At 39.9% G+C, this 27,903-nt stretch overlaps 1 protein-coding gene across 3 annotated transcripts in view; it reads right to left on the reverse strand.

The window, feature by feature from the left end:
- LOC105703882 (dentin sialophosphoprotein) overlaps positions 1-25,949 on the reverse strand; it is a 123,358-nt gene extending 97,409 nt beyond the window's left edge. For all 3 annotated transcript variants that reach the window (XM_012432626.2, XM_012432625.2, XM_012432624.2), the window contains exon 1: positions 25,661-25,949. The gene's annotated coding sequence lies outside the window, so the exon portion shown is untranslated. The remainder of the gene's footprint in view (positions 1-25,660) is intronic.
- Positions 25,950-27,903: the final 1,954 nt, after the last annotated feature.

Below are 27,903 nucleotides of genomic sequence, written 5' to 3' on the forward strand. Positions count from 1 at the left end.
GCCCGTGAAAAAAAAATTGGGGTAATCGGAATTAAACCAGTCCTTTACCGCTAGAACACCCTGTGACCGAAAAGTCATCGATTTGGAGAAGAAGTGTCCGAAATAATTGGATAGCAGCGACAAGTGGTCCAGATTAAAGGGCCTCGGTCCTTCGACGCCGGTCCAGGTTGATCGGCAGGTGCAATCAAGAGGGAAACGGAATACAGGGGAAAACTGTCGGACGGGGGCGTATCATTTCGGAAGGATCAATTCGATGGTCACTGTGGCACTTTTCGCCAGTGCAGCGAGGGCCGATATATCGGCCTCCGGCACTAAAAGGGTTAATCCACGCCCGTGAAAAAAAAAAATTGGGGTAATCGGAATTAAACCAGTCCTTTACCGCTAGAACACCCTGTGATCGAAAAGTCATCGATTTCGAGAAGAAGTGTCCGAGATAATTGGATAGGAGCGACAAGTGGTCCAGATTAAAGGGCCTTGGTCCTTCGGCGCCGGTCCAGGTTGATCGGCAGGTGCAATCAAGAGGGAAACGGAATACAGGGGAAAACTGTCGGACGGGGGCGTCTCATTTCGGAAGGATCAATTCGATGAGGGTCCGATGGTCCCTCTTGCGCAATACGGCCCTGAGAGCCCGTACTCTTGCAACGGTAATAGAAGCCTCGAGCGGGCTTCCTCCTCTTCCTCCTCTTCCTCCTCCTCCGCCTCCTCCTCGGGCTCCTTCTCCTACGGCCACGGCAAACCCGTTTCCTTTGGCTTAACGATCGAGCGTTGGACGCAGCTGAATCCATGAAAACGGCTGGGCGGCGGCTCAAAGCCTCGAGAAGCCGCCTTTTAAAGGGACTCCGGACCAGAAGAGGATGCACTCTTCCCGTTTCTCGCCGGCCGATTGGTTCCTGCCAGGACCGAGTCCCCTTCGGACGAGCGGAAGAAGGCACGTTCCGTGGAAGGGATTCTATTGTGTGATCGGCCCCCTTCGGAGTTCGGATTCTCATTAGCATTGGCGACCCTTGAGGAAGGACTCTCTCTCCCTCTCTCGTCTTCTATGTTTTAGAACAAGAGGAAACTCTCCGAAAGGACTACTCCTTAGAAGAGTCAAGGTCGTAATAGTTACATATAGGCTTATGTCAACGAATTACAGCAATTTCGGAATTTTGTACGTAGGAATCAGCTTTGGGATTCTTTCGTTCGACAACTATCCACGTGTCATTGCTGTGCTACACCCTGAACACTTTGTTGGCTACCTTGAAAAAAATCACGTTAACTTGTCTTCTATGTTTTAGAACAAGAGGAAACTCTTTCCGAAAGGACTACTCCTTAGAAGAGTCAAGGTCGTAATAGTTACATATAGGCTTATGTCAACGAATTACAGCAATTTCGGAATTTTGTTCGTAGGAGTAAGCTTTGGGACTCTCTCGTTCGACAACTATCCACGTGTCATTGCTGTGCTACACCCTGAACACTTTGTTGGCTACCTTGAAAAAAAAAATCACGTTAACGCGATAATCCGACTGACTTGAACTCTCTGGAAAGCCATTTAAGAACCTGCCTTACCTATCCTACCTATCCTACTCGAAATACCGATAAATCAAGGAAAGCCAATATGGACTTCGTCTCGTGTCAAATGGTATTAACATGGATTATTAAAATGGTATTAACGTATTAAAATGGTATTAACATATCAAAATGATATTAACAAATGGAACTAATGACCCTCCATATCGCATTTCTTTTTTTACCGGTCATCGTCGATCCGTACCATTATTAATCTGTCCATAGCAATGCGCGTCCACTTTCATTTCAACTTCGTCACCATCGAAGGTAGGTCGTCCTAGACGAGGACGTAAGAACGATCATAGGTTGCAACTTTCCGGAGCAACGCTCTTGGAGATGCATCCAATTTCGCCACGCAATCTTAAAACACATTCGCGACGTGAATTCACGTCATTTTAAACTCTATTCCTGATTGCCGCTGACGTGAATCACGTCCTGCTTAGTTGGCTCACTAATTGTTAGCCGACGCGGCGCACAAATTTTATCATTTTCATCCTTGCTTTAACGATACAAGTTTGCGGCAACCAGTTTCAGAATTTCAGTATTTTCACCGGTACTCAGTATTTGAAACGGAAAAAATTCGCCGGTCGCGAATGTGCTAACGCGGTGATCTCGTTTTCGCCGTCGATACTGGTTCACGGTTGTGTTGTCTCGTACCCCAGAGTCGGCTAGCTTCTTCCCTACCGATCGGGTTTGCTTCAGACCCGATAGGCGGGTATAGGTTAAGTCCACCAACAAGATTCCTGACTCGTAATGGCGCGTCGGCTTACGGGCCGCGCAATTACCCGTAACGCGTCGAAGGACCACGGCCGCGTTTCTCCAAACCGAGAGATGAACCGACCAGATCGGGTTCTCCGTCGTGAACTCGACCGAGGAGCAAATAGATTTCTTCCAGACAAACGCCACGTAAATATCCGCTGGTAATACCTCCATAGGGCGGTTTATTCGCATGCGAAAAATCAGGGCTGCGGTCAATTGGCTCGGAGTTTACGTTAAATGCTCGCCGGGATATTTGCGAATTGCTAGAATCGACCATTCTGTGTGAGATGACGCACGGAAGGTAATTAATGACTAATTATGTAAGTAGGAACGGGTGAAGAAGACAGTGGAGAGAGAGGGGTTAAGGGGTTATACCACTTTGAAATTTTCAAAAATTCAAAAAAAAATTTTACGCAACATATATTATTACGCATATTATTTTAAATTTTTATTTATACTTTAAACGCGTTTTTCTTAAAACTGCATTTTAAAAATCGGTGGGCACTCTAGCTCCGCCAATTTTCAATCAATCGTCTTGAGTCTTTTTTTATTTTATTCGTGATAAGTTCATCTAGCGAAATACGTATGGTTTTTTCAATGTATTGATATTCGCGTTTTTTGTGCAACATTAATTAACGGAATCTAGGGCAAAATACGTATCTTTCCTTTCAAACCGATGCCATTTTGTGAAAAATGTATATTTTTGAAAACGGCTACGTATTTCGCTAGCTTTTGGGCTACAGAAACTCTTTTTAGCTACAGAAATTCTTTTTCGTTCATTGATCTAGCTTAAACCTGAACTGAGTTATCGTGCCCACCGCACGATCATCGATTTTCGCAGGGCTCCGGTAAATCGCCTTTCAAGCCGCCATTTTTGTAAATAAAAAAAAAATAAAAAAAATATTTTGTTGTTTAATAGTAGTATAATATCTTACTGTACTTTAATTTGGATAAAAACGTTTTAATTCTTAAAAAAAAATTCTTGAAAAACCGTAATTTTTGGGTGGATCAAAGTGGTGTAACCCCTTAAGTTAAGAACCCAAGTTCTCGTTTTGTAAGCCTTGGAGGTCCCGTTTTAATGAAATTTAATTATATAATGATTATATATTATATAGATATTAATTATATGATGATATAAATTTAATTAATATATAATAGTAATAATAGCAAAAAAGATCACCACCTGAACTGAAACGTGACCTTATTGTATGACTTATGGTTCATTATAAAAAGAATGTTTCTCAAAAACGTCCGCGTTTTACGATTTATTCTTAATCGTAAGAAATACTCTGAAAGATCACTATAACACGACAGTTGTGCCATGTCCACCATATTAAAAAGTAATTAATCGGTAATGCTCTCGTTATAAAAACATATATTTCTAATGCATTTAAAGACACAGTCGATGCAGTCAATACGTAGGTATAGTTACACGGTAAAAGGTAAAATAAGATACAGGGAAAAGAATATCTTTTCGATGAAAATTACGTTATAGCGGTACCTGTAGAGGCCTATTTTTGGACGATGACTTCACCGACACCGATAGAGTAGCCCCTGGAACCGTTATGCTGCAATCCGGCATACCACAAGAATGTACACAAACGAGCAATGCATACACTGACGAAAATAAATTGGTAGGTAATGGGAATTCCGCAATAGGTAACACATACTTTATCCGAATAAAAAAGATTACAACTTTAACCGATAGTAATGAATACTTTCAGCAGAGTGCGCTACCGACGATAGAAATTAAATCTTTCATGCAAAGCAAAGCTTCCATGTAGCAGGTGATAGGTAATGTCTCGGGCCATGAAACGCGTACTAAAATCGTAAAAGGATTAGAAACGTGGAATCGAGTGGAAAGATATTCTGGAATGTAGAAATTCTGCATGATTATCGCAAGCACATTCGGAGGTAGGAATGCGGTCAGAATTCTAACTGCTCACCACCGAAGGGAAAATCGTAAACGCGGGCGAAATTGGCCGGATACTTTGGAGTTTTCCTTAACTTAAGGTGAAGTGAAACCCCCTTCAAATCAGTCGATTCGAATAAAACACTTTTTTATAAAGGTATTAGACCAAACTGTCCGAAACTTTGACACGTCACTCCTGATCATCTAAGAATTGTCCCGACACATTGAAAATTTTGATTTTTGGAAAAAAATTTGAAAAATTTCAAAATGGCGTCGAGCTCTCATATTTCGATCGATATACAATTATCGAAGGCTCTGATATGAGAAACGAAACGGTCAGGACAATTTTACGACAATTTAGAACACTCTGGTAATCGATAAACTCGCATTTGAACGAGATAAAGGCAACAAAAAGTGTTGTACGCGCTTCTATGCTAAAACGATGGGAATACGAGGTCTCGGAGTGAAAATTTAATTGACCTGGAAATCACAGATGGCGCAGGGGGTCCCTCTGCAGTCAATTAAGGCCGAAGAAAGCATGAATCCAGAGGATTTCTGGAGTTTTACTTCGATTTCTTTATAATTATTGTACGAAAACGACAGGTGGAGTATGCCATTTGGCACAATACCCAATATAATTCGACACAGCTGTCAATATAAAAACGAACGTCGGCAACGTAGGCATTTAGAAAAATCATCTCTATCGACGTCGATCAAGTCCCCCGATGTGTTTCACTTCACCTTAAACAGTCGCCGAGTAAGACACCGGTCTTGGGTAAAACTGTCGTTGTGTTGAAACTGTTAAAAAATCCGCAAAAATGAATATACCGCATACGAGCCGTGATATTCGATGCCGTCGAGTCGATCGTAAACGCGATTACGAAACATGTCGCCGGCATCGATTCTACGAACCCAACGTCGTATGAAAAATCGTCGACTTTCGAAAATCGTTAACATTCGATATCCACGGAGGGCTCGCGTTTTAAAACCGCGCAGGTTACTCAAGATTCCTCCTTCTTGCGAAATACTGTTTTGATTGCAGAAATCAGTGGCGCGTTCGCCGCGAGCAATGTCGATCGATCTCGATCGATACGCCGCCCTGAAAGTCGATCGGCGTATTGGATTCACGACGAGCCACGAGACCGCGATAGTTTACAGATCCCTCGATTTTCCACGCAGATTCTCCAACGATTTTTACTACTACTGTCGGTACAGAGTGAAGCACGTGCAACTTCTGTCGATCTATCGATCTTTCGATTCTTCAAAATCGACATTTCAATCGAACTGCTCATTCGAGAGATAATCTAAGTTCACGTTGTCTGTTAAAACCTAGCTACAAGTACCTCGGTAAACAGATTAAGCATATTCTTGTTTGAAGGGTTACCTTAACTTTTTTTTTGTATAAATAAAATTTCACTTAAAAATCAAGATAAACACTTTTTGTGTATAAATGAAGTGATATTTGCTCTCCAAATAAAAATTTAGAATCTTAAGAAGTAATATCTTAGCAGTTCCTTATTTTAAGACCTCTTTACGGTTACAATATTTACAGTGCCATTGATATCCCTGTGAGGTTTTATTTCTAATATATTTTTGTCATGTTAAGCTAAATTAAAAATAGCACTCATTAAAGCGATTTCTCAATTCGCACCTTGTTTTTTTTATTAATAATAATAACGAAAATATAGATTAAAAATAGAAAGATTTCCATGCAGATTCTCCAACGATTTTTACTACTACTGTCGATACAGAGTGAAGCACGTGCAACTCCTGTCGATCTTTCGATTCTTCAAAATCGACATTTCAATCGAACTGCTCATTCGAGAGATAATCTAAGTTCACGTTGTCTGTTAAAACCTAGCTACAAGTACCTCGGTAAACAGATTAAGCATATTCTTGTTTGAAGGGTTACCTTAACTTTTTTTTTGTATAAATAAAATTTCACTTAAAAATCAAGATAAACACTTTTTGTGTATAAATGAAGTGATATTTGCTCTCCAAATAAAAATTTAGGATCTTAAGAAGTAATATCTTAGCAGTTCCTTATTTTAAGACCTCTTTACGGTTACAATATTTACAGTGCCATTGATATCCCTGTGAGGTTTTATTTCTAATATATTTTTGTCATGTTAAGCTAAATTAAAAATAGCACTCATTAAAGCGATTTTTCAATTCGCGCCTTGTTTTTTTTTTTATTAATATAAACGAAAATATAGATTTAAAATCGAACGCTTGACAGTGGTAGCAGTCATTAAATAAAAAAATGATGATATAGATAATACCCTACGAAGATATCTACCTTACCTACCACAAATGTTTCAATTGTGATGAGACTTTTGAAGAAGAGACTGCTATGACTTTACTTAATGAGATACCTAATTTTAATTGGGAGAGAATAAAGGTTTAATCGATACACAAAAATATGTATATTATAAATTGTATATAAAATGTATATATATGAAAAAGAATTCATAAAAATAACTCTGTTTCCCGATGTGACAAAGATATGTAACTTCATGAATCTGGGTCTTTCCAAATTACAAGATAAATGTTTGGAGTGAAAAAATGGAGGGCATTTTTCAGTCATTACCCCAACGAATAAGTATTTCAAAAATTACTAGGAAATACACCTGAGTAAACTTGTACATACATCTAGTGCAGTGATTATTAAATGATTTTACATATTATAATAAACGCAAGAACTTTATATTTTTTAAAACGTTTATGGCGCAATCGTAAAAGACAAATTATGATAGATGCTTTTAATGCCTTCGATAGTGGGGAGAAAATTGCATGAATTGAGATCATGCATGAGAGATAGTCTGATACAAATTTCAAAACAATATATGTTCAACGAAAGCTTAATAAGCCGACATGAATTATGGAGTCGTGACATCTGAGTAAATCAAACGGTATAAAATCTAAGACATGGCATGTGATACGATAAAGTAGGCAAACTATGATCGACGATGACGTTACGTTACAGTAAGACCCTGAACATATTGTAAAATAACGAAAAAAAAACGTGTGCAAATCCGACGCTCCCGTACAAATATTACTTGTACTTCCTTTCATAGCAATTGATAAGTAACATCCGGTCTGTCAAATTTGTCTGCACATTGTACAGAAAACAAGCAGACATAATCTTGGTTCTCCGTTTATTCGATATTGCATAATGAAAAATTTCATGAAAGACAATTCTATTCCTCAAATAATAAAATTTTGTATAACAGCTTGCCGTCTTTTGTTGATAATACAGAGTATTACTTCTCACGAATGTATCTCTGCTGAAGTTCGTTCCGTGTTAGAATCGTTCCCGAGAAAGTTCTCTTCGCATGCGTTTTCTCATCTAAGCCACGAGTCCGATCATTTGCAAAGAGTGCACGCGACTCTCCTTTGCACTTTCGCAAATCTCTGCTCAATCGACGGTCGGCGTCTCCGTTACGCCACGAGGTATCGGGTTGCCTCGCTCGGCTCTATCTATCGTATCTTTTCCTTTTTCTTTTTGTTTTCTTTCACCAACAGGAGTGCCAGACAGAGGCACACAAGGAAAGAAGAAACCCCTCTGCGGCTTTCCCACAAGAGGCGTGAGAACAGGGCGGTGGTGAAGGATTGTAGGCTTCGAGGATGTGGGTGGTGTCGATTTGCACGGTCTGTCCTCCTCCCGTCTTTACCTCCACCTTATACGACCCTTCGAGATATCTCGGAGGTTCTACTTTACTGGATCATGGACAATTATTAAATTCTGTTATTATTGGGTTGATGCATAAGTAATCGCGTTTCTTCTTTGCACGTTACGTTACGTGTAAAAAAAAATGCCATTACTTATGCATCACTCCAATAGCTTCCTCTCGTCTTTCGAACCTCCACCTTATACGACCCTTCGAGATATCTCGGAGGTTCTACTTTACTGGCTCATGAACAATTATTAAATTCTGTTAGTATCGGGTTGATGCATAAGTAATCGCGTTTCTTTTTTGCACGTTACGTTACGTGTAAAAAAAATTCCATTACTTATGCATCACCTCAATACATTTAATAGATAGCTTTCTCCCGTCTTTACCTCCACCTTATACGACCCTTCGAGATATCTCGGAGGTTCTACTTTACTGGCTCATGGACAATTATTAAATTCTGTTATTATTGGGTTAATGCATAAGTAATGGCGTTTCTTTCTTGCACGTTACGTTACGAGTAAACAAATTCCATTACTTATGCATCACCTCAATACATTTAATAGATGGCTTCCTCTCGTCTTTCGAACCTCCACCTTATTCGACCCTTCGAGATATCTTGGAGGTTCTAATTCACTGGATCATGGACAATTATTAAATTCTGCTAGTATTCGATTGATGCATAAGTAATGGCGTTTCTTCTTTGCACGTTACATTACGTGTAAAAAAAATCCATTACTTATGCATCACCCCAATACATTTAATAGATGGCTTCCTCCCGTCTTTACCTCCACCTTATACAACCCTTCGAGATATCTCGGAGGTTCAACTTTACTGGATCATGGACAATTATTAAATTCTGTTAGTATTCGATTGATGCATAAGTAATGGCGTTTCTTTTTTGCACGTTACGTTACGTGTAAAAAAATGCCATTACTTATGCATCACCTCAATACATTTAATAGATGGCTTCCTCCCGCCTTTCGAACCTCCACCTTATACAACCCTTCGAGATATCTCAGAGGTTCTACTTTACTGGCTCATGAACAATTATTAAATTCTGTTAGTATCGGGTTGATGCATAAGTAATGGCGTTTCTTCTTTGCACGTTACGTTACGTGTAAAAAAAGTGCCATTACTTATGCATCACCCCAATACACTTAATAGATATCTACAGAGTCAAAGTAAAAGCTCTATTAACGTAAAAGTGATGAAAATTATCCACGGAGAATAAAAGTCCAAACAATGAGGTTTCGACGTGAGACCAATACATAAAATCTACAGAGACGAAAGTATTGAATTTTTATTTTCTTAAAACCCTTTTCGCACAACGGGAAACGTGGTAAAAAAAAGAACCCATCGATTAGGTTCCCGGACGATGCTTTCGCTCCGGAGGCGCGCCACCGACTGAGTTCCAGCCGGCCGAAGAGGATGGTATATAGTATACAGAATCGCGACCCGATTGCACAATTTTCCAGATCCCACGCAAAGTCTATTGACCGCAGGAGAATTAGAGTTTCCCATCGGGTCATTTTTCACATAGACTCGCAGCGGCTCGTCCAATTTCGCCAAATAACCTACGAAAGATGACACGTTCGATCGGATTGAGTATAAATCGTTCCTAAAAAAAAAAGGAACAAAAATTCTTACAAACGTCACCTGTACCTAAGGATCCCAATTGTCTCATGATTTTCTTTTTCTCTTACCTCTTCTTTTTTTGTAATTTAACACAAAGTCCTCCACGAAGCCGGCGAAGGCTAAAAATGACAAGGTCGCGAAATGCGATAGCCGAAGAACAGGATCGAGATGACCGCACCGAGGAATCGACCGAGGTATGGAGGTTGCACACGGCCCATGGAGTACGAAGAGAGCAAGAGGGGTAAGGATGGTAACGAGTCGCGTTGTCGGCGACAAGCAGAGCATGTCCGTGCGGGCCAGTGCGCATCGCGTTTCTGCCGGAATCTCGGAATCTATCGCGTATATTTGCCCGACCGAAACTGGACTGAGCAAGAGCCACTGTATCCCGAAGGCGAAAGAAACGATAATTTGATAACTTTTCCCGATAAAAATGTGAAAGAAGGCCTCCCAAAACCCAGCAAGACCGTTTTCTCGGACATTCCTTCGAGTGATTAAAAGCGATCAAGCTCTGTCCCTTTTTAACCAGTTAGCTGTGTTTGAAAAATATACTCGTCATGAAAACACACGTTTCAAATAGATCGACACAGTTAACTGGTTAAACTAGCAATTTTTTTATCTCACAAAGTGAAATTCCCGGATCGCCCTTTTCTTGCGAAGAAGTGAATATATATGATAATAATGTTTGGCTGATCACGTCAGATATTAAACTAAATTGGTACGCCCATAAAAAATCTAATTGAAAAAAACAGTATTCTGGTGATTGTACCTGGATTGGAGTGTTACATATGCCTTTACTATTTCTAATAAAATATCAGCGATCAAGCTCTGTCCCTTTTTAACCAGTTAGCTGTGTTTGAAAAATATACTCGTCATGAAAACACACGTTTCAAATAGATCTACACAGTTAACTGGTTAAATTAGCAATTTTTTTATCTCACAAAGTGAAATTCCCGGATCGCTATTTTCTTGCGAAGAAGTGAATATATATGATAATGTTTGGCTGATCACATCAGATATTAAACTAAATTGGTACGCCCATAAAAAATCTAATTGAAAAAAACAGTATTCTGGTCATTGTACCTGGATTGGAGTGTTACATATGCCTTTACTATTTCTAATAAAATATCTGGTTAAGTCAACGATACATGCTGATATAATTAAATGGTATTTGATATACTTAAACGTTATATCCATACTTCGCATTACTTAATCTTCCCCACTACTAAGAGGCAAAAAGTATCTTATAAACCTTTCAGTCATGCAAGCGTAGTCGTTTACAAAATATTTCATCGAAGTGAATTTTCTAGACAAATTGATGTAAATGTTTTAACTCAAAGCTACGGTCTTTTACTCTATAATTATTCATGAATTCTCGGAAAAGGCGAAATCTCGGATCAAGTGACTTGAAACAAATTGGCAAAATCCCATATATCAACTCGGGGTTAATAAAAGGCCTAAAAAGGGAGCCATGCCATCCTTTCAACCCGAGCTTCAGTTGATAAAAAGAGCATATAAACCCCACCATTCACTCAGACTGGGAAGGGACACCCGGAGTACTATTCTCGTTAGTCACTCTTCGGAATCAGCATTTCATTTGGGGCTACCACAAGGGTCGATTGCCCAAACAGGACTGAGAGAAACGGAGAAAATCAAGACGGAGAGAATTCAAGAGATCGCTTTCTAACGAGCGGCTAGCATTAATCAACGATATACCTCTTAGCTCGTTAATTATTACCAGACCGCGCGACGTTGCTTTCGCGAAGTTCCTCCTTTGCCAACGCAAGTACTTCAATCTATCTTTCCCTCTTTTCCCCCTTTTTCTCTTTTTTTTTTCCCCACTTCCGGAGTCGAGGTCACAGGAAACCCTCGAAGACCCGGAATCGGAATCCAACGAGGAACATCAAGTCAACGTACGCATCTGCTCGCACATGTTTGTAAATTCGCGCGAGGTATGTAAGCTTTTGGACGAATGTACAAGTATTTCCGTAAGTATATAAATAAGCTCTCCGGCAATTATATATGCACGTACATGCGCACATGGCCGGAGACGGAGGCACAGAGAGAGGACGAGGGATCGCTTTCTAAACGCGAGCGAGCGGGAACAATCGCGCGAACCAGTCAGAGCGAGAAGAGGAGCTCAAACCTCGAACGCCCTGGAAGAAAGAAAAAAAAATCCGAGTACGGTGTTAGGAGTAATTGCGAAACGCCAGCCGTTCGGAAAAGAAAATTCGAAACACTTGGAAAAGGAAGCCCGTAATGACCCTAGTAGCATAGAATCATTTCTAAATATTTCTTTGTAATCTTTGCTAAATATCTTAAGCTAATCTACATCTTTGCTAAATATCTCCTTTCAATTACTGAAATAATTGAAATCTGTTTTCCTCTGCAAGGGGCTGAAATCACCTATTACTACCTAACACGGTAGTAGTGCCGTATAATTAAAATTTGAAGTCAGATATTTTGCTAAATACCAGTACACTTATATACTGTTCAACAAATAAGTTTTAAAAAATTGCAATTCCCCCAAAAATTATTTGTCTCCAAACCTAGGGTTTCCTAGTTAATGCAACCAGTAATACCTTAACAGTTTTGCATCCGAAAGATGTATAAATAAAATTATATGTGTTAATCATAGCTATCGATGAATCCCTTATCATAACCAAGGCGATGCATTTCTAAAAGGATTTTCTAGATAAAGAAATCTTAAACACAATTCCCCCAAAATTATTTGTCTCCAAACCTAGGGTTTCCTAGTTAATGCAACCAGTCATATCTTAACAGTTTTGCATCGGAAAGATGTATAAATAAAATTAGATGTGTTAATCATAGCTATCGATGAATCCCTTATCATAACCAAGACGATGCATTTCTAAAAGGATTTTCTAAATAAAGAAATCTTAAACCTGACCTTCATTTTCCATCCCCACTTGGTGAGTCCGGAGCAGTGCGTGTGTCCGACTTGCTTATTTCTCGTCATGAACAGCGACCGGAAGCGTTTTGCCCCTTTTCCCGTGTGCGAGCCCAATGCCGCGCATCGAATTGCGACGAACCCGACCGCGGAATTTCCACTCTCCCAATTTCCCCGCGAGAGGGAAGCCTCGCAGTCACGGAGAAACCGCCACGCGTCGCGTTCGATTTAGGTTATGTCGTACACCTGTTTGTCGAGGCACCGTGACGCTTACATGCAAACGCAGTTCAGGCCATCTTAACGTCCCACCGAGAGATGAAACAGCCGAAAATACGTTCATGATTCAACGTACCTAATTTAAAAAACGCGTTTAAACAAAACTTTCTTAACGCTACTTCTCAAGATATTTACATAAGTATGTGCATACGCATTAAACTTGTATACTATCGAGAAAAAAAAAAATGTAACGCTCAAACAGCTAATTTTGCTAATAAAGCTATCGTTAACTGTTGTCAGACATAGGCGAAATTTGAAAATTAATAATAGCAACATGCAAGAGAAATATGCGACTTACGATTTGCCGTTTTGAATCGTACAATTTTCTACGTGGGCTTTTGAATGTGTCAGGACAATTCTTAGATGATCAGGAGTAATGCGTCAAAGTTTCGGACAGTTTGGTCTAATACCCTTAAAAAAAAATGTATTCGAATTGACTGATTTGAAGGGGGTTTCACTTCACCTTAAGCATCCTCGTCAAATGGTCCCTCACAGTTGTGCTGATGTTATGCGCTTTGAGATTTTGACTTTAGACATATAAATTTAGAGATCCAAAAACCGTGGGACATAAATTTTGCTACATATCAGTTTAGGGAATGAAATACGAATTGTCCACGAGTTTTTCGATCGTTTCATCCCAGCTGCGTCGCCAGAAGAAAACGATTCGAGTGACTTCGACACCCGGACGTCGACAGGTGGTTGGGCCGCCATCTTGGAAAGGTGCGCCCTCCGTCCTTGGCGGCCGTTCCTTTACAGTCATCGAGGATTCCATCGGCTGCCACTTTCGGGCCTTCTCTACTTCTCCTTGCGTGACTGCGAAAACGAAGAGTGCTACTTTCCACCCGGTTCACGCCTCGACGTCGGATACGAGTAAGTCCCCCAGTACCGGACGTCTAAGATTTTCATTAGATAAATGGATAAATGAAAAATGTAGTCTTTTTCTTGAAAACTATTTCTCGTTCATTGCTAGCTAATAATCATAAGCATCCTATTAGAGAAAGGGAATTATTAATATCTTATTATAAANAAAATGAATTATTAATATCTTATTATAAATAAACTAAAATTAAGTATAAATCTTGCTCGCAAATTTCCTGTCAACTCTAAGTGACATCTAGTACCGGACGTTAGAAAAATATTGCATCTAACGTCTGCCGGGTTTGAAACATTTTACATCTACCGTGAATCTCATACACAGGATTTTCCGATTGTTCCACAAATAGATAGAGGAGGTGAATAGAGAATTGCAGTACTTGCAGTACCCTCCGTTGTTCTTTCGGGCCGTCGGTAATCAATCAATGGTTTCCCTGATACGCAACGGGGCATTGGCGTGCACAAATTATCGACGGATCGAACGCACAAATTGCCTCCGTTTTTCTACAAAAATATTAAACCAAAAGTTATACTTAATTTTCAATGATAATTTTGCCAATGTGGAAAAAACGAGATATAGGTGCGGCCCCCTAAAAAATTGGTGAAACTTGCGTCGAAGTGCACGAGACATTCGGTGTGCAGTCAAGGTACCCCGAGTTTTTGCACGAGTGCACACGAAAATCTAATCCGGAGATGTCCTTGCCCACGATCGACATTATCACGAACAGGCTTGGCGATCTCCTGAGCCGTAACGTTGCGCAGTTCGATCGACAGCTAGAAGTCGCCGGAAAAAACGAGATCGCCAATAAAAAGAAGAATAAAAAAATGACCGGAACTACAGCTCGGCGAGTCGCGACCTCGGCCGCGACACATCGTACACACACGGTAGTACTTCACGGCTGATCCGTGGCTCAATTAACGGACGATGAGTCAAGAATGTCTAACAAGGCTCCCTAATTGGTGGCTTGCATTTACGAGTCGAACAAATTCCTGGCCTCTATGAGGGTATTCGATTAACCTATACCAGTTTTCGAGAAATCCACGAACACGTGTGGGTGGCTTTTATGCTCCGAATCTCACCCGACCCACTTTGCGGAATATCGTTCCCAATTATAGTTTATCGAGCCTAATGTGTACCTAATATATAATGTATCTGACATACCTAATATATAATATATCTGACGTTGATGATGTATATGTACCTGATATATGTGCCCATAATTATGAAAGTGGTCTAAGTCAAAATTAAGAAAAAAATGAGTTTATCAGTTATTTCACGCCATATTATTTCAAACGAAATTTATTCAATGTAATTTCGAAACAAAAAATATATGACTTAGACCATTTTCATAATTATGGGCACATATATGTACATGCGTGTGTATAACATCGGCATAGGTACACTGAACTGTACACCCGCGGTACCATCAACCATGCAGCCGGAAGTATGACCGAGAGGTCAGGCTTAATATGTACCTAATATATAATGTATCTGACATACCTAATATCTGACGTTGCTAATATACCTGTACCTGATATATGTGTACGTGCGTGTGTATAACATCGGTATAGGTTCATTGAACTATACCCCGCGGTACCATCAACCAAGCAGCTGGAAGCATGGTCGAGAGGTCAGGCCTAATATGTACCTAATATATAATACATCTAACGTTGCTAATATACATATACCTGATATATGTGTACGTGCGTGTGTGTATAACATCGGTATAGGTATACTGAACAGTACCCCGCGGTACCATCAACCATGCAGCCGGAAGCATGGCCGAGAGGTCAGAGAGCTGGCCTCCACTTTCCGGAGTGCCGTAACGTCGTGCGCGATTTCTCCGCGATTCTGTAAGTCTCCTAGGCCCATTACATCCACCTAACGTCCTATACGGCCGCAAAGTGTCTCCTGTAATTTCCTGCTAACAAGAGGGAAAACTGGAAACCGGAGTTCGGCTTCGCCTTGACTTCTGGTTCCAACAGTTCCACGCGACCGCGTATAGGTGTATGCACTTTCTCCGTCTTCACCAACTCCTCATCTATTGGCTTGTATATATAGTGTCCCGTATCGATTAATTAATCTTGCAGAGGGAGATCGAGAGTGGAATTTTCAACTAAAAATTCCTTTTCCACTTTTGGCTCAGACCATTATATTTATTGAATTATTAACACGTTGTTCAGTCGTCGTAAATTGGATCTTTCCTACAAGATCCAATATCACCCTTCTCCCAATTTTGTCAGTCACCCTATTGTGGATGATAGAATCCATGAGGAAACATCGATGTCACCCAGCTTGGGTGACGTTGCGATCAAATGTTAACAATTAAAATTAACCACTAAGACGGCGCAGTCAATGATTTAATAAATCAATCAATCAATAAATCTATAGATTAATCAATAAACAAATAAATACGGTTAGAAATCAATAATTAACTTTAAAACATTACTAATCCCCATGCATTAATGTCGGCCTATTAATTATCCAATAAATTAATTAATTTCTCAACCAATGAATTAATGGGTGCACTAATTATTTCATTGGACAGTGATCGATAAATCAGTATATTGATTCATTAATTAATCATTTTATTCATTGACATTGGGTAATTATTGTTCCAAAATTTCCGTTTCCTCGGGTAACTTTAGTTGTTAATTACTCAGCAAATAATGGTCCGAACCAGTAGGAAAGGAAATTCTGAATAAAAATTCTACCTTTTATCTCCTGACATATTAATTAATCAATACAGAATACCATAAACACGTAAACCAAAGTTGCAACCACTAACGTAACTTTTCCTTTTTCACCTGATGTACTCCCACAATTGACAATTTCATTTTTAATGTTAATTAACAATATCGAAGACGAAGCGATCGGTTATTCGAGTCGTGAGCTAGATCTAATTCGTTATCTTTCAAGATTAATTTCAACGTGGGTTCGTTAAGAGCTAGTTACCTGGCAAATTTAATTAAACGATGAATTAATCTGAAGGAATGTATCGACGTCGGTATTTCATGGTACAGAGAGTAATCTGCGGAATTAAGTACAAGAGCCAAATAGAACTTAAGATGGTATAATTTCTACTGCTTTTTAATATCCAAGGAATGACCATTAGTGTAACGTGACCTCGTATAACTTTATTGGAATTTTTTACATTTCATGGAATTTTAACATCTGGCAAACATCTCCTGGATATTTTTCAAAATTAATAATAGTTAACGATCCATGGAACGGTACAAAGAGATGTGTGATAACAATCAAAACGCAAAGGGCCAAAAAAAAATTTGGCGTGAGGTTGGTCTTTCAAATCGTCACTGTCAAAACCCATAGAACTTATGGCAAACAAACATCGGTTAAAACGAGCGAGAAAACGGGCAAACGAAACTTTGAAAGCATTAAAATGTACTCCCAGAAAAATAGTAGAATTTGCCACGGAGTGAAAGTGGAGCGCCAACATTGGCGACAAAGAAATTCGTAGAGGAGGTCCGCAAGATCGGAGAGAAATTGAAGACAAATGCTTTTACCTCTGAAAAGTGTACCTTGCTCTCGAGAGTAAGGAATCACGACGTAGATTTGGATCCAGGAGACTGCTTCTCTCAACAGTCGTAGAGAAAGAAGAAAGGAAACGATATCACCCAAAACGCCGAAATTGTGTGTATATGTTACCCTCCAGTGTGTGTCGACAATCACACACCGGTGAATGTCAACATTTACCGGTGTAAGTCAGAGATAAGGGTATTTAGCAAATATTTCGGACATACACGAAGCGACTATGTGAATCTTGACATTCACCGGTGAAAGTCGACATTCTCCAGATTTCGGTGTTTCACCGTAACATATATATACAAACTGAACCGCTGTTTGGAAGACAACAAGTATAACAACAGTTCTGTTCAAAGATTTGTATTAGATTGTTTTCAGATACATCGTTCACTAAACGAGTTTCTACTTGAAGTAAAAGCAACAGTTTGACACAAAAGCCTTGATTCGTTTGCTGGCATAAAAACGTATGCAATGTCAACGACCAATCTTAATTCAGAGGTAGATCGCGAGAGTGGAGGTCTCGAAAATGGATCTTTTTGGCTTTCTATTCGCGGATCTACTCACTTTCGTTTAACGATCGTGCTCGACAACTCGGAAATCGTGCTAGGAGCTTTCATCCTCTTCTCCGGCTGACGTCCTATTCGCGCTACTCAAGTTAGAAGCGAAAGGAATTCCTCTTCGCGGCAGGAAACGCGGCGACAACCACCATCGACAGCACTTTAGACGGAATGCACTGAACAACATTTTGCTTTTTACATTTTGATCTGCTAACTTTTAATTACGTGGCCTTTAAGAGCAAATCGCAGTCCACCTGCTGGCAAGGTTGTTCCTTTTAAAATTACGTTTCGATCGTGATATTAAAACGATTAATGTGTCTTTGTGACTGACAAGGAAGGTATCCCAGGTCGATCTTTCCGATTTCATTTCTTCGTCCTGTCTGCCGCAGGAAACGCAGCGACAACCACCATCGACAGCACTTTAGACGGAATACACTGAACAACATTTTGCTTTTTACATTTTGATCCGCTAGGCTTTAACCTTTTGCACTCCGATGTCCCCTCTGAGGGGACATTTTAAGTCTAAATGGGATGGCGCGGAGTGCAAAGGGTTAATTATGTGGTCTTTAAGAGCAAATCGCAGTCCACCTACTGGCAGTGTGGTTCCTTTTAAAATTACGTTTCGATCGTGGAATCAAAACGGTTAATGTGTCTTTCTGACTGACAAGGAAGGTATCCCGGGCCGATCTCTCCGATTTGATTTCTTCGTCTTAACCTCGGCAGGAAACGCAGCGACAACCACCATGGACAGCACTTTAGACGGAATGCACTGAACAACATTTTGCTTTTTACATTTTGATCCGCTAGCTTTTAATTACGTGGCCTTTAAGAGCAAACCGCAGTCCACCTACTGGCAGGGTGGTTCCTTTTAAAATTACGTTTCGATCGTGAAATTAAAACGGTTAATGTGTCTTTCTGACTGACAAGGAAGGTATCCCAGGTCGATCTCTCCGATTTGATTTCTTTTATAATATGTTATAATAGACTAAAAACTAAACTTTTATAATCTGTTATAGTAGACTAAAAACTAAGCGACACGTATTTTTTTTTTCTGCCATTAAGCACTTTAAAAGGGTGAAACCACCATCCAAAGTAAGGCATGTCAAGGGGTGATTTGGCAGTTTCACCCACAAGGACATAATATTTTTTAACCAACCCACCTGGTTAGGCTTTCTCATAAAGAAATGAAAAATATAATTTTCTCAATTAAAAGATAAAAATTATGGGGTGAGCCACTCCTTACAGGCCTTACTTTGGTTTCACCCCCTTAAAGTGTTTAATGGCAGATAAAAAAAATACGTATCGCTTAGTTTTTAGTCTACTATAACATATTACAAAAGAAATCAAATCGGAGAGATCGACCTGGGATACCTTCCTTGTTAGTGAAAAGGTACTTCGCGTAAACGTTAAAGTAGCATCCATTCCGGCTCAAGCCTGCGTTATGTTCTACTATAGATACTGACGGATTGTTTCTTGAAATAGGAAAAAAAAATTAATGATATCAAATAAAGAATAAACATAAAACAAGGTTTGTCATTGTACTCTAAAATCAATAGCATTCATACATATCTATCAATAAAAAAGTTTCGTTTAAAAAAAAAAAGAAATTAACCTTGTTCGAGACGTTACCGCGACTCTTGATGTGCAGGATCATTTCGAAATGAAAATGATCTTTCCTGCGATATTTCGAGCGGAATAATATTGAATTTTCTTAGACTAGAAGTTGGCATAGGCATCGACTACGGAAAATATTATCGAGTACCGACGAAGGTAACTCTTATTACATACTTTCCGCGGGGCGTTATTACGTAGGAGGTAGGTGCAGTTGTAACTCGCAGCTAATGAGTGTTATTTTCGTAAGAGCAACAAGAGAAAGGAGCGATACTTGTGTACGAAACAATGAGCGAGACACGACGTGAAGCAAATTAATTAGTAAACGAGCGCGTTACGAAATATGCCGGTAATCTGGTTTACGTAAAATGTAGTTAATTAGCATGTCTGCTGAACAAAGTAGTTTTACTCCAGACGATAGTGTAAGATCTCTCATCGTACCTCGCACTTTGTTCTAATTCATCCAATAAACGTCACATTTTCCCCATCTCGTCTCATGTAATTATTGCAATACCTAGCCACTCACAGTGACTAACCTACGACAATTCTTCCCTTTCATGTACACCTTGTCCTCCCATCTGAATTTACAAAACGCCTTCGTGCGGATCTACATTTTTCGTGTAACAAACAACTTTTAATAGTGATCATTTTTTTTCAATTCTCTCTTAAATTACTTTGCCTACAGTCCGAATGATTAAGAACCCGGATTTTTATCTACAAAACCCAGCGGGCTGAATTTTATCGAAAAAAAAAAATCCAGGGGATTAAATCGGATGGGAAAAAATCATAACCACCCTTACTCCTATGACGTCTCTCGGTTCTGCGGTCATTTTTAAATGTAATGGAGTAATTTACCTCTGCCTCTCATAAGGAAGGTATCTCCCAGGTCGATCTCTCCGATTTGATTTTTTTTATATGTTATAGTATACTAAAAACTACCTGGAAAGGCCTTCTCATAACGAGAAATAAAAAATATAATTTTCTCAATTAAAAGATAAAAATTAAGGGGTGAGCCACTCCTTACAGGCCTTACTTTGGTTTCACCCCCTTAAAGTGTTTAATGGCAGATATACAAAAATACGTGTCGCTTAGTTTTTAGTCTACTATAACATATTACAAAAGAAATCAAATCGGAGAGATCGACCTGGGATACCTTCCTTGTCACTTGCCCAGAACTACTCCTTAGGAGGTCCTCGAAACCCTACAAAAGTAGACCACGTGTTTGCATATCAGCTATTACAAAAAGAAAGAAACAAGAAAATAAAATAGAAACCATTAGTCCATCAATTCGATAAAAACTAAAAAAAAACAACGTAAAAAAGACACTACAAAGTAAAGAATAATTATGTACGCAGGCAGTTTTAAAAAAAAAAAAAATACCCAGTGGGTTATATTGGGTTGAATGAAATCATAACCACCCTGCAACTAACGTTCACTCGAGGAAATTCGGGTTGGTGCATCGGGACGCTTCTGAAACTATCGGTTCGCACGGTCGTCTCTCTCCGCATTTCCCGCGCAACGCGATTCACTGCGCAAGCGCGTTACGTGCACGTATCGGTGGGCTTGCCGGCCATTGAAAACATTGCGTCGAGTCGCGCCGCCATCGCCGCCGCGGCCGGTTACGCAATTCATTGTCCACACTAGAGGATTGCCGTGAGATGGCGCATCCGGAACGCCCGCAGAGACCGACAATAGCAGCGTATATACCTCTATTTATTTACAAACGCAAGGGGGGAGTTAATGTGGAAAAAGCGACAGGGCAGAATTCCTTCGACGGACGAAGAGTTCTGAATAATCGACGTAAAATCGAAAAGACTTAAAAGGTAAAGATAGGAAGAGAAAGGACAACATGCGGCAACTGAGCGGAAACGCGAAGAAAGTGTCTTGGTCATTATTACAAAAAGACTGTCTGGAGGAAATTAATAGGGACTTGTGTAAGGCGTGTAAGAGTTGAAATAAATGCAACAAATGCATTCTGCATGCAATGTGCTCACGTGCAAGTACATAAATACTTCTAAGGCGTGTAAGAGTTGAAATAAATGCAACAAATGCATTCTGCATGCAGTGTACTCACGTGCAAGTACATAAAACAGTAGATGTTCAAATAAAATATTTGCATGTATGTGCATGAAAATTGAATGAACTTTTTAACAATTATTAGTGACAATTTCTGAACGTACCCCACACGGTTGATATCGGTTAGAAACGAAGCGATAAAATTAGTAACGCGTTAGCGAATTAATATAATATACCTCTGACTTTAGTATCCACCGATGTTATTACCAAATAGTCAGGTATAAACAAATGTCGCATGTTTAAGTTCATAATTTTTCAGTTAGATGACCATTTCTTAGGGTTTTTTTTCTTAAATATCGTAGTGGTACAATTTGACCGACGATACGATATCCCCTACTTTACCCTATTTCTACAGGAAGCAGAAATAACAATCGCAGGCTGTGTGAACCTAGAATCCAATTTGAGGCACAAAACAAATTAACAGGCTTATTTGAATGTTTCTGTGATGTAGATGTTTGTGCCATTTCTTTATTACAAAAACCAGAACTGTTAACCCTTTGAACACGGAGCCATTTCGACATATGGGCGAAACTCGTCTGACCGTGCAGGCAATATTGGACCAAACCTCGGGCGCCTTTAGGCGCTCTTAGTAGTCAAAGGGTTAAAAAAAGATAAACAAATTCCGAAAATGACCATTTTAACGTTTTTGAGGTCCTGGGAGGCTCTGAATTTTCTTACAGTCAAAGAACCCATTAGAGTCGAAAGATCCAAATTACTACGATTTCGGAGTTTATCTTTTTGAACCGTTTTGGTTTTTGCAACAAAAAAAAATGCCACAAACAAAACTCAACATGACACAAATGTTTACTTCACAGGAACATTCCAATAAGCCTGTTAATTTCGTTTGTGCATTAAACTGGATTCCAGGTTCACACTTTTTACCAAACCAAGTCGAGGCATGGGAAAAGCGAAATGATCTACGTGCGCACAAAAGGTTGTAGCCATCGAAACAAATAACGTACCAACGAGTCAGTAGTCAAAAGGTTCTCGAGTTTTTATTTTATCTCCTTTCCGTTGCCACTGCCCTCCCCAAATTTCCCTATCCGCTCCTCTCTTCAGATAAGACTCAGATTCTGGCGTTTCGGTTGAGAACACTCGTCGACGTACATAGAAGTAGTGGAGTGGCTGGCTCCATTTCAAGGCCGAGAACTGCCTGTCGTTACCTGACATTGCCTGACCATTACCTGCCTTTGCTACTACCACTGCCCACTGTCATCCGTGGAATTGGTACCGATGGTAACGACCAACGCACCCGCCGACGAACCTCATAAAGTCTAATACCACATTTAGAGATCAACGTCAGGCACTATGGGAGTGTTAAATTCAAGACACTTTCAAGCAGTACTTGTGATGTAAGCAGAAGCTACAAATGCAGAGTTTGTACCGCCGTATCCAGATTATTTATTGTCAATGGTTTAACGATGTCAGGAATTGCGGGAATGTCGCGCTGCACGTGCACTTTGATAGTGTTTATTCACTTAAATTCAAGACACTTTCAAGTAGTACTTGTGACGTAAGCAGAAGCTACAAACGCAGAGTTTGTACCGCCGTATCCAGATTATTTATTGTCAATGGTTTAACGATGTCAGGAATTGTGGGAATCTCGCGCTGCACATGCACTTTGATAGTGTTTATTCACTTAACGAGAGAAAGAATTCAGGATTCAGTGTTCAATTCCTTATCCGTATAAGTTTGATATCGGGGTTTTCAGGACACCAGAAATTATGGAAGGGTCACGTTGATGACAAATTTCAACGACTTTTCATCGTAAAATGTGGAATTACGGGCTTGGACAGCATGACTCCTTTCATCGGGATTATTTACGATCGATGTTTATACCATTTCAATGTTTGCAAGGAACAAAATCGTTTTTTTCTTTCACCGTACGAAGAGAACCCTTCACAAATTAAATTTAAACGATTCCCATCAGATGTGCTTCCTGTTCATTGTCCCTCTGATGGGTTTTAAAATATTTCCACATATCGTCGAGCATTTTCTACACTTTTATGACTCCCAAAGTGACCCATTAAAGAAAAAGAAAAGAAAAATGACAAATCTGTTACAGGAGTACCTTCGGCGACAAAAGTATTGACAATTTATATTGGACATTCATGGACAAAGAAGTGGGACAAGGACACTAAGAAATCGTCAGTCGCCGGAGAAAGATCGTCGCGAAGTACAGATCTCCACGAGCGGTGATTTCGTCGATCTACGTCGCAAATTTGCACCGATAGCGACTCGATAACCGTGCCCATTTTCTCATCGTAACACCGACAGAAAATGGCTGTGTGAACCTGGAAGCCAATTTGAGGCACGAAACAAATTAACAGGCTTATTTGAATGTTTCTGTCATGTAGATGTTCGTGCCATTTCTTTATTACACAAATCAGAACTGTTAACCCTTTGAACACGGAGCCATTTCGACATATGGGCGAAATTCGTCTGACCGTACAGGCAATATTGGACCAAACGTCGGGCGTCTTTAGGCGGTCTTAGTAGCCAAAGGGTTAAGCACAGATAAACAAATTCCGAAAATGACCATTTTAACGTTTTGAGGTTCCGGGAGGCTCTGAATATTCCTACAGTCAAAGAACCCATTAGAGTCGAAAAATCCAAATTTCCGAACACGGAGCCATTCCGACATATGGGCGAAATTCCTCTGACCGTGCAGGCAATATTGGACCAAACGTCGGCCGCCTTTTGGCGCTCTTAGTAGCCAAAGGGTTAAGCACAGATAAACAAATTCCGAAAATGACCATTTTAACGTTTTGAGGTTCTGAATATTCCTACAGTCAACGAACCCATTAGAGTCGAAAAATCCAAATTTCCACGATTTCGGAACTTGTTTATCTTATTGAACCGTTTCGGTATTTGTAAAAAAAAATGCCACAAACAAAACTCAACATGACACAAATGTTTACATCACAGGAACATTTCAATAAGCTTGTTAATTTCGTTTGTGCCTCAAATTGGATTCCAGGTTAACACAGTCACAGAAAATTTATACGTTATCGCCAGTGTTGCCAGACGAGCGATTTAAATTCTCCCCAAATTAATTTTCATTTCTACCCATTTCTAAAAGAAATACCTAGAAATTTATTACGCTCTCTTTTTTTTACGTAATGAATAATACGTTTTGTAAACATTATGCGTAGATTGAATAGATTAGAACTCGATGGATGAAATAATGAAAATGCAAACTCTAGAAGGATATAATTGTATTTGAACCGACTCCGACTCGCGTCGGGATACCGAAAGACGACTACGTGGTGAACACTGATAAGCAAATTCCAGACCGATGTTGATCGCGCCCTGAGGGAAAAGTGATTTAAAATAAAACTTTAGATTGCAAATCGAGTCTACGTACTGGGATGCCCCACTTTGCATTTACCTTTTCGCGAGGTCGAACATCAGAATGGCACATTACCAATCAATTAAGTCAAGGAAGAAACCATTTACCATAATAAAAAAAAAACAAGAAAAATATAGATGACACCTTATCAATTTCTTTCCACGTTACATTTTTAAAGGAGGGGACAATTTCAACGGTGCTCGAATTGAGGACCTATATATATGTTTATATGTACGTATATATATGTATATATATATTGAAAAAATATATATATTTTTTCTTTTCAATGTTTTCTGTATTACATCGAAAATTAGATGACTACATTTAAGCATAATTATAATTCCAACAGTAATGAGAAGAGGACAACGGATGTTTTTCTAGGTCGCGTTAAAATTCGATGCCACGTCGATCCTTTAGCCGCACTTCTGAGAATTTCTTGAATTTAAAGATTATACTCCGTTCCGCAAGTTGACAATTAACAAAAATTATTTATCCAACGTGACGATGAGTGTATCAAATCCAATGGAAATTCGATTCCCGACCAACCTCGCGCTCGAACGTGTTTGTGGACCTTCCGCGGTGTTCCAAGGTTAAACTCTTTTCGGAGCGATGCATCGGTGGAAAAACTTCCGGAGAAAGATCAAGTGATATCAGCGGCCCCTTTATTCCCGATTCAGGCCCGATTTGACCGGGGGACCGGTAGAAACTTCTGATAACCCGAGACCCCCTTTACGCCCTGCTTCGAAGTCTCGAGAAGTTTCGTCAATTCCGTCGCTCTGTCAATCTCTTGATTTTCCTCTCTCGAAAATTTCCCGCGCTCCACGGAGCCCGACTCGTGAGAATACAGGTGGGTGCCCGGCTGCGTCGCCGGTGCGAAAAAAGTGCGCGCGCGCCCGCTCGGAAGAAACTCGCTCGCGACTCTCACCACTCACCTTGAAAGCCTGCCGGGTACGGCGAAGGTGCGCGAACCTCTCCGCGTGCGCACGATCTGCACGCGCGCGACCGGTCGGATCAGGACGCCGGGTCCTTCCACTCGGCGGGTCTTTCGACCAGGGTCCTCGGCTGTACCTTCACTTTTGACACCGAGACAACGGGCGCGAACTTCGTACTAACCTGTCACTCGTCGGTGACCCGTTAAGTACTCCACGGCGAAGAAGAAAGATAAAGAAGCGTGACTTTTCCCCGGAAACGCGTACCACTCTCCTAAACGAAACACCACTCGCGTTCGGTCCTCGGCGAGTGAGTGAGAGGTTCGTACTCCGGTGCCCCCTGAGCCAACGCGCGCCGCACGCCGCGCCTCTCGCGGCGAATGCGGGAACTATGGAATCTTGGAATATAAACGGTCGGTAACGAAACCGTTATACCAAACGCTCGACTCGCGTCAGGGACAAGTTGGAACTCGGTTGGACAATTATCGGACGAGAATGTATTTTGCGATAATAACAAATTCAGCAGCCTGCTAGAATAAAACAGAAACACGAAATACAATGTAGTACCTATTGGAACTTTTTTTTTGCTTTATTGGACATTCTAAATAGCTTTTTCTTCGTTAAAATGTATAGTACTTAAAAGGAGTAGGTAAAAAGGTTAATGAAAAGTTGAAATATCAAGCCAGAATTTCTGCGATTCACAAAACTATATATACATGACTTTTATGCCCGATTTTTTCATACTCCCGGATAGCTATCCTCCGGATAAAGATATCTGCCAGATAAGTAAAGGTTTGGTTATTTTCCCTGAACTGGAGGGTTTGCTATCTTGAATTACGATCCCCTGTAAATATGTACGTCCATTAGTGGGAAATTTTGAATTTGATTTTGAGAATTAACGTTAAATTATATTAAGCACAATCTTGTAGAGTATTTTTATTACTTTATATCTTCCAGCTGCTAAAGAAAAGTATTTTCATAGGAAATAGTTAACCATTTTTTATTATTACATGATATTGGAATAAGTGATACGTTTAACTAGTCAGAGTCACTGAATATGCATTATTAATATTAATTCATTAGCTGGAGTTCAGCATTAAATGAAAAGAAAGGGAACCAATTTTAAACATACAGTTTGCTTAAACTATCGTATATTTATCGTTTATCATTCTGACTACAAAATTATCGTTCATTTAGTCATTCTCCGTGGACCACGCAACCAATTTACAGAGATGATGCAATTTATTAGGTTATACCCGTTTATGGCCTATAGGTTATACAAAACATTTCCAAGTGCCCCCATCGAGGGCGCTATTGTAAATATCTGCCTGATATCTGCTATTCAAACTACCGGATAACTTTCTCCAGCGGATAACTCTTAACTGGAAGTGAAAAGAACTGAACTAAAAGATATCTTCTAGATATCTTCCGGATAACTTCGTTGGGAACTTATTCGTAGGTGAAAAAATCGGGCATTGTATAACTCTTAAAATATATAGCACAAATGAATATCCGCGGAAATAATTCATAGCTTAAATATACGTAGAATATTTTACTTGAGTTTATTTGGATAATATAGTTGTATTGCAATTATATGTCTGTAAATCCATGCCCGCGTTTGTCCAAGTAGTGAACCCCAAACAAATATGGCGCCACCTAATAAAAAAAGATGTTTACCAGATTTTGCGGAAACTTCTATAACATTCCGTTCGTCCTCCTAGTCTCTAGTCTTTATGATAAGTACTTTTAAATATTTCTACAATGAAACTGGCAACATAATCAATTGCATGTTGTTTCTGGCGTATTTGTATAACAATTAAATTATTTGAATCATTTTATTGTAACAGATCTTAAATAGAATACTTTTCTATTATAATTCAGCAATAAGCAGAATCCCTAGATAATATGTTAATCTGGCAATTAATCGTTCTTAATGTATCAAATTTCCTTTAGAAATGTCAAAAAGATCGACAAAAATTGAACGAAATGCAGTTCCGTAATGCTAAACGTATTGGAACGGGTCCGTCTGTGACGTCATAATGGGGGTGGGGGATTTCGACTATATGGAAAGTATAGGCAGAAATGAGTTGGGAGATTGCTCACGGGCAGGGTCGCGCGATCGCAACGTGTGCTGCCCTCTGATTTCGTACGTTAGCTTTCACCGTTTTTTGCCCCCAAGGGCGCCGCAACGAATTTCTGGTAGGGGCTCGCGCAATCGCGATGGCTGTGCCATCTACCAGTTGCCG

Source organism: Orussus abietinus, unplaced genomic scaffold (assembly GCF_000612105.2).
Source record: "Orussus abietinus isolate OABI.00-Male unplaced genomic scaffold, Oabi_2.0 scaffold275, whole genome shotgun sequence".
Classification (NCBI taxonomy): Eukaryota; Metazoa; Arthropoda; class Insecta; order Hymenoptera; family Orussidae; genus Orussus; species Orussus abietinus.